The sequence below is a fragment of the Clupea harengus genome, chromosome 23, assembly GCF_900700415.2.
Source record: "Clupea harengus chromosome 23, Ch_v2.0.2, whole genome shotgun sequence".
Taxonomy (NCBI): domain Eukaryota; kingdom Metazoa; phylum Chordata; class Actinopteri; order Clupeiformes; family Clupeidae; genus Clupea; species Clupea harengus.
In genome coordinates, this window is record NC_045174.1 from 13,207,283 (window position 1) to 13,216,097 (window position 8,815).

Genomic DNA, 8,815 nt, shown 5'->3' on the forward strand with positions numbered 1-8,815 from the left:
CACCTCAACTACGGTGCGGACCTGTTATCGAGAGGCGATCCTCGAGCAGCAGATGGGTGTCTACACCCACAAGTGATAGAACAGATCTGGGCGCGTTTTTTCAGGGCACAGGTGGACCTGTTCGCAAACAGGCAGAACACCTGCTGCCCGCTCTGGTTCTCGCTAGGGGGCGACAACCCCCCACTGGGCATAGACGCGCTGGGCCACCAGTGGCCAGATCTACGCCTATATGCTTTTCCCCCGATTCCGCTCCTCCAGCAAGTGCTGTGCAGAGTGGGAGAAGAGGGCAGAGAATTGATATTGATAGCCCCCCACTGGCCCAATCAGCCGTGGGCGGCAGATCTAGTCAATATGTCAGTGCAGCAGCCTTGGGAGCTGCCTCTGCGGAGAGACCTCCTAACGCAGGCGCACAGGACAGTGTGGCACCCCCATCCGGAGTGGTGGCGTCTCAGATATTTCGTTTTTTTGTTCTTGTTGTCAATATGCCTTTAAAGCTCCGCAAGTCATAAAAAGAACACCCACAGAAACTTTTAATCTTCTACATATATGCCACTTGTGCATGAATGTTTTTACTTAGAGGAAATATACAAAAACATCAAGGCATGTCAGACTCCCTAAAAAAGTCTAACAGGCCTCAGTCCCTAGAGGGTTTACCAAATAATTCTCCATTCAAAGGGCCAGTGGGACACCCTACAACAGGGGTGCCCACACTTTTTTGGTTTGTGATCTACTTTTAGAATGACCAACTAAAAATGATCTACCACAAAACATGTTCATAAATAGAGACTATGCATGGCTAAAAAAAAGGGGGGGGGGTGTTTGTTGCGAATTTTCCTCTTTGTAATCATAATTGAGTTATTTGTTGAAAAATAACTGATTAATAAACAAACATTCATTCATCAAGAACAAAAATAAATAACCTTGCCAATATGCTAAACAAAAGATTACCAGGACTACACAACTTATCCACAACACAGTGCACCTGTTGGCATTACAAAAGGACCATCAGACTGAATACAATGTTATGAATGTCTCAGCCTTCACATATGAGGGGAAAAAAACAGCCTGTGTCACTGTGATCTGTCTTGTCATCTGACGTCCTGCCTGCGTTTCTGCCGTTCTCATTCTATGCGTATCAATCTGTTTTGCTATCCTTGTTTATTTATTTTATCCGTAAAGTTGTTGATGTTGTTCAATTTCATATATTAAATTAAAGTCATCCAATTTCAAGTCATCCATTCTTCAACACTCGCTGCTACCTTAGCTTCAAACAGAAAGTAACGTTAAATCTCCATGGCAACAGCTCTCAAGGGTTTGGATAATAATCGGATTTATTGCTTCCTTCATTATTCACAGCTAAATAACATAAGGCTTTTTATTTTGTTTAATACACGAAAAAGCTATATCTGTTCTATAAGAAAGGTAACTTCCGTTATGATCTGGCGATTTATATAAAAAAATAAAATAAAAAAAAACTTAATTTTAATTTTTTTTAATTTAAATGACACGATCTACCACCATAAGCTTTGCGATCGACTGTAGGGCACCCCTGCCCTACAACTAATGCACGCGCCTATCCTTGAAGTAAACACATATCCTGGCTAACATAAAAAAAATTTACTTTTACAAATATTTTTTCATTTCAGCAAATATTTTTTGTTTCAGTACTTCTCCGAAGTTGAAAATGGGTTCCATAAGATTTATTATAGTAAATTGAATATATATCACGTTACAAATGTTTGGAGATTTTCGCCAGAATAGACACGTTTATGATCTCAACAAAAATAACATTAGTTTGCCATGGAATCTAAGTGAGCATGTGTTCTTTTTGTACAGGCTCAAAATTACATGTCAACAAATGTAATTGTTTAGAACAAGAGAAGCACTATGGTTTATTCCTTGCAAAAGCACAGGCAAACTCAGAACTTGCGCCGATATCGCCATCATGTTACTTTGTAATCTCGTCTGACACATTCAGTTTAAAAGGATGGTTCAGCAATACTATTAGCAGCTTTAACCAAAAGTTTCACCAATTAACTTTGGCCTGGCTCTGCCAACTTAGAGCTTTTGACCACACTTTTACCTCTCTCTCGGACACTTCTATTGTTTTTACTCTCAAACTAGGGCCCAATATCTTTCAGATTGCACAGGCTTGACAACTGCCTCCTTGGTTTTCAAGTCTTTTGCAGTTCCATTTTTTTTCAGATGCATTTTAAGCGCTACTTTTATTGTCTTTGTGTTGTATATATTTAAGTAGCTAAAAGCAATCATGCTTGCCTTTTGACACCAACTACATAGCTGACACTGATAAACAGTGTTGGAGAAGCTACTTTGAAAGCATAACTTTGCAAGCTACCAATTACTTTACACTGGAAGAAGTTGCAAAGCTACCCTAGCTGTCAATATACTGTACATGTGATATGAAATTATAACAAAATAATACAATAAAATACATAAAAACATGCCGGCAAAAACTGCCACTTAACTGAGTGCCTACTTGTTCACAGGTCATACATAAACCAAATAAAGAAAATACCCCATTATATTCTGTACGTATGGGAAAGTGCAAGAAATGTCAGCTTTGGTTTTGTATACAATGTACATTAGTCAGCCTTCTAGAAGTCCCCGTGGGGGTATTGCACCAAGCAGGATTACTCAGTTAGGTAACTTATAAAATAGCATGCAACAACTTCTCTGAACATTTGTTACTACAAAGCAATAAACTGTTTTGCACATGTACTACACAAAGGTCAAGAACGTGGTGGTGGGTGCATGACGAAGGCCTTGCCAGCGCATGCCTTCACAGCAGTCAGGATGAAAGAAAAAGGGAACAGGGCTGATCATAGGGGATCCAATGAAGCAATGGTGAAATAAAAAAAAATTCCTTTCCTTTTATGGCCCCAAATTGTTTGTAGCTAGCCCCCAATTTCTCTTTTGTGGCTAGTGGGAACAATAGGTGTGTTGATTCGCATGAGAATATCCCATCAAAATGAATTTGAGGGAAACATATTCTAAAAATAAGTCTAAAACAGAACACCAAATATCAGATATCTGATATCAGAACGACCTGGGACAAGCGGAACTGAAGCTTTGGGTGATGCCAAAATCACCGGTCCAATGCTGGAGGGAACAGAACGACCTGGGAGTCTCGGAATCATGGTGGGTTAATGTGGGAATTAACCGGTCGGGAGCTGTAGTCATCGGGTTTTAGTCCGTAGTTTGACGAGAACCGACAGGGAAGTGAAAGAGTAGCCTATATATGGAGGGGGAAACAGGTGCGTGTGATTGTGTAATCGGGTGAGTGCCAGGTGTATCGGAACAGGTGAATATGAATGAAGTGCAGTTACATGCGATCAGGGGATTTTGAAGGTTGTAGCAGAGGTGTGTGAGTTTAAGCTGGGAGTGTAGGAGTTGGAGGGGGCGTGGCCGCAGCAGGGTTCAGCGCAGACGTGACAGTCATCAACCTCCGTTTTACCCAAGTTCTCCTGTTGAGGAAAGAATTCAGTCTGATTATTCCCTTACCTTTCTTTAGGATGACTGATTTATTTTTGTTACTGATTCGAGAATCATACCCTGAACTGTGAGGACACAGTCTGCATGGAGCCACCCTTCTTCTTATCACCCTTCTTTCCACCACCACTCTCTGTAGACATACAAATGATGAATTGGATGATTGAGTTGTTTACTAAGAATCTAATATAGTTAATCTAATCTAATAATAATTTGTATTTAAACAGGTTGTTACCCTCAACAGCAGGTGAGTACATGATAGGCAGCAGTTTGACTGCTGACTTCTGGTACAACTGCACAACAGACTCATTCAGTGGATCCTTGTTCTTGTCCAGCCAGCCAGTAACATGTAGTCCACAGTGCCGGCATAGTGCACCAGGGAGAAGTGACCCTCAGCTTTGCCTTTGGCAGGCTTGGGCTTCTGGAAGGCATTGCTCTCGCCAAGATGCTGGTCATACAGCTTGTTCTTGAAAGTGGTGTTAGAGGCCTTGGGGAACATGCACTCCTCTTCAAGAATGGCAAAGATGCCCATGGGCTGTTATTAAGAGATCACTTTAAGGGTTAAAAATGTATGTCATGACATATTGTGGAACATTAACTCAAGAATTCTGTCCTACTCATTAGTAATATAGTTGGTTCGTATCAATATTCAGTAGTTGCAATCCATGTGACCTGTGAACTACTTTTAGATATCCTCAAATTGGTTCAATGATGCCAAAATGCATTTATTTTGCTGTGACTGTATTGTTAATGATAACATAATACAGTATTATCATATATATTATAATATATTTACATTTATTTTCACATACATAAACGCTAGCGAGGGTATGTTGTTAGATTTGTTTTAATGTTTTTACCGTCACTAGAAGATAGTCCAGCCTATATTTAAAAAAAAAATCCTTACACTTCTACTTATACTTAAATCAAGTGTTTGTGTGTTTGCATGTTAATATGTATGTGCTTCATGGGTGAGTATGTTGTTATTTTCTTAATTTATTTTCAGTTTGGTCTTTGTTTTAGAGTGTTTATTGTCTATGTGTTTATTTCTCTTTAAATATACATCAGGAAAACATGACTGGACTGTATTATATTTATGCTGCACATGTGATGCATGTTTGAGTAGTCCTTCTATGGCTGTGGTAGTGCTAGTACATTTCTGGTGTACAGTGACAAGTCTTTTCAAAGTATACTCCCTGCCACTCCACATTACAGCGTCCAACGAACATGATATGATATGAACTGTGCTTGAAAGGTTAATAGTGTCAATTAAAGCAAATAACATGTTCCTCTTTCACACATATCCTTCACCTAGTTTTTCTAAATACTTGAATTAGTACACAGTAATCCCATCAAACGGATTCTGTGCTTCTTGGCAGACACTTCCAATTCCATGCCTGAAACATTTAAATGATTCACGTCGTCACATTTATTGGAGCGTGGTGTACTCCATGTGGCCCTGGGGGCTCTGTAAGTACATTGACTCTGCTCAGTGTGCTCTTTTAGAACTAGCTGATGCAGCCAAATGCAGCTCATATTCTTTACAGGGTATTGCTGTGTCACTGCTGTGACAGAATCCTGTCATAAATCATGGTTCTAGTTATGGATAAATTGTATTTTAGAAATTTAAAAAACAAATTACAGTGAAAATAATTATGGAATCAATTATTCTAATAATTATTTGTATTATTATTAATAATAAGTATACTTGTAAGGTAAGTATCAAATAATAATAGTAACAATAATAATGATAACAATTAGAATAAGAAGAAGACAAAGAAGAAGAAGAAGAACAACAATAATAATAATAATTCAAAATAATAAATCAAAAGTATGCAAACAAAATAATTAATTAGACAGATGGTGTTTAAAAACCAGGAATGAAAAGAGTCTTGAGTGTGATCTCTTGCTACACAGAGAAGGCAAAGACAACAGACACTCATCATAGGAGCAAAGTGGTCTAGAGGGGAAATAGCGCTAAATTAAGGCATTTTATATAAACTGGTTCAAATCCAGTTTATATAAAATACAGAGTACAGCAGAGTTACATGTGTCCTATTTGGCTGATCAAAGATCAAGTGTGGTGCCGCATTCTGAATAATCTGCAATGGTTTCACAAACACATGCATGCACGATCCAAACATCTGGTCTTCGAATTCCATATTTTATTTTTATGATTTATATACAAACATGTATTAGTCATTGATTACATACATAAATGTAAGATGATTTAAAATAAAACATATTGGACAAGTTGTAAAAATGCATTTTCAGAAAATTATTTCAACAAAATGGCATAGATCACAAACAGCATGTCTTGAGCATAAACAATATTTTAAGACATGTAGCCATATAGTATCTAGCAATATATGCAGATATGATTATAATCATGATTTATGTACTGATTGTGATCTTGTGACTGCCACAGTCTTCCCTACATCAGTGAAGGCAACATCCCTTTTATGAGGACCGTAATGTACACACGTGAGATAAAGAACCATACATAGTAAAATGTTCATTTTTATTATTGCAGATTATACCCTGGACACAAGAAATACTATTTTCTGATTGGCTGCCAGGTCTTCATTAATTTGGTCTGCTGGGCTACACTTAGCCATCCATGAAAACACACAAGAGGAAGAGATGAACCTATCAATCATACATGTGATGTGATTTCACAAATGGAAAATTCGAATTCTTTAGCTTTCAAATATTGTTTATATCTGGGGACTCAATATTGAGACACCATGATGAAAGAACTGTGTTATCATATCTAACCCTCTAAAATGATTTGATCAACTCTCTTATTCATGGCGATGCTAGTGGTGTTCCCATCTCTCGTCAGCTATCAGGTAAGATCAGCATGATCCTAAACCTACAGGTATATTTAGCTGTTTTTGTTGTCGAACGGTTCTTGTGCATCTTGATTCTTTGCTGTAGGGATTTTCATGCATCTGTTTATATTTTTGAAGGTAGATGGGAAACAATCTTGAGGCTGGGTGGCGTGACTGCAGTCTCCTTATCACAAAGCACAGACATCACTCTTTTTTTCTTAAATAATGCCATTGGAACTTTAAAATCACCATTTTTTTATTTCTTGAAAACAAAAAGGCAAACTCTATCATAAACACTTTCGAAAATTATCTGTAGATTGTGTCGGCAATTGCAATGGTGGAGGCTTGTCCACAGAAGTGAAGTGTTTTCTGCAGTAGTTGAACACTGAGACCATCTTTGCGCTATGTGCCAGTCATTTAAAACCTTGCACTCTTCTGCACTTGTACTTCTCAGCAAGCTCTTGGCCTTGAGCAGCAAGCTCTTGTCTCTTACTCACAGACTTGGAGCCCACTCAGAATGGCCCAGTGATCCATCTTGCCAACAGAGTTTCCAGACAATAATCACAGCAAAAACTGAGCTATGAGCAATAGGTGGGTGGAGACAGGCTATCCAGTTGTCTATAAAAACACATCTTAAAAATTGGCAAATTGCTGCATACTGTTTCATATTATTTAATTTCAAAATACACTTTTAAGTTGAAATCATTGACTGCATAGATCGAAGACTGAATGCATATTACCTTTGTCCTCCATGGTATTGTGTCCCAGTCATGTAAACGGTTAAAGTGTTAAAAAATTGCATCAATACCTGAGATAAACATTTCTGATCCATATTTACCGTCATCAGTAAATGTTAGTAATTATTACGTGTTTTAATATGCTCATCTTCATTTATTAAATACCCTTTGCATTACTCCTATGGCTTAGATGACAGAACAAACAGACAGCCCTCCTACTTCCCTTACACAGAATACCCTCTGCCCTGAGCTGAATCACAGGCAACAACTGAACCACCAAATTAAGTTGAGTTAACTTGTTAAGTTAAGTTAAAGGAAGTCCACGGGATGTAATGTAGGGGTGTTAATGTGTCTGTGTGATCTAATTGTGTAGATATACATATCTGAAGTGAACCACCAGGCTGTAAATTAGCTCTCACACACTTTCATGTATTTTGGAGAATAACCAAATGAATCAAAGTGAATACACGTGTGTTTACAAGCTATTGGTCCACCATATAGTTTGTATATACTGTGTATATGCATATTTGAATACACACAGGAACACAACAAATTAGCACCATCTTAGTTCCACATTGCCATCTGCCAATTAGAGCAGAAGTGAAGATATAGCACTTACATATGCTGCTTAGCCCTTTTGCACCTATAAAGATGTGAAGATATAGCACTTACATATGCTGCTTAGCCCTTTTGCACCTATAAAGATGTGAAGATATAGCACTTACATATGCTGCTTAGCCCTTTTGCACCTATAAAGATGTGAAGATATAGCACTTACATATGCTGCTTAGCCCTTTTTCACCTATAAAGATGTGTTTCTACATCTAGCCCATTTGTTCTTGCTTTTGACTTGCTGTAACCTTACATGCAGATACTGAAGAATATGCGTTTCTTTATTTGTCATAAATATGTTCTACACAGTTAATGTCAAGCATGAATCTGAGCATGATATTCCTCATAACTACCTGAGAAAAATCACAGATGACCGAACACGTAAACTGCAACATTAAGCCATTAAAAAATCCCAAGAATCCACTGACAGGATCAAACATCTGAGAAAGATTATGTTGGGGTTAAATGAAGGTGAAATAAAATTGAAAATGATATGTTTATATTAAAACTACATATTAAAATCATACTATCATTAGTTACAGTAATAATTAACATGGACAAATGATTAATGTTGCCATTTACAAAACAACATCAATGTCTTATACTGTCAAATACTTTAATGTCACTGCAGCTTTTGATCAATTTAAGTAGGGCCCTGTGATTTCTGTGATGTGGAAATCAAAATTGGTTGAAATTGTGACATCCAGACATAATGCGTTTACATATATTTTGTTCAAATCCAACTGTGTTTGTAGTCCTGGGATTTATACTGTACCCTGCACTCAGATTACATCATATGTATGTTACATACGTAAACACTACAGTCAATCACTGTAAACTGACACAATAGACTAAAACATTGCAGCAGCATCTGTATTTTCTTAGGAAAACATAAGACTAACAAGGTACATAGACTATCAAATAGCTTACTGACTAAGTACAAGTCTTGTAACTGGAAACTGGAAGTATTCTCCCCTTAAATATCTTTCTTTCATTCTATATAATTACATTAAAAATGATAGTAAATTAATCTGTATGTGTAGTTTTTGGGATTATACTAGCATTGCTACCCTACATTCTGTACCTTGGCCTGCAACTAGAACTTAGACAGATAAAAGCACT

General features: G+C 37.5%; 1 pseudogene; it reads right to left on the bottom strand.

Moving 5' to 3' along the window:
• Nucleotides 1-3,213: 3,213 nt before the first annotated feature.
• Nucleotides 3,214-4,042, bottom strand: LOC116218799 (annotated as a pseudogene).
• Nucleotides 4,043-8,815: the final 4,773 nt, after the last annotated feature.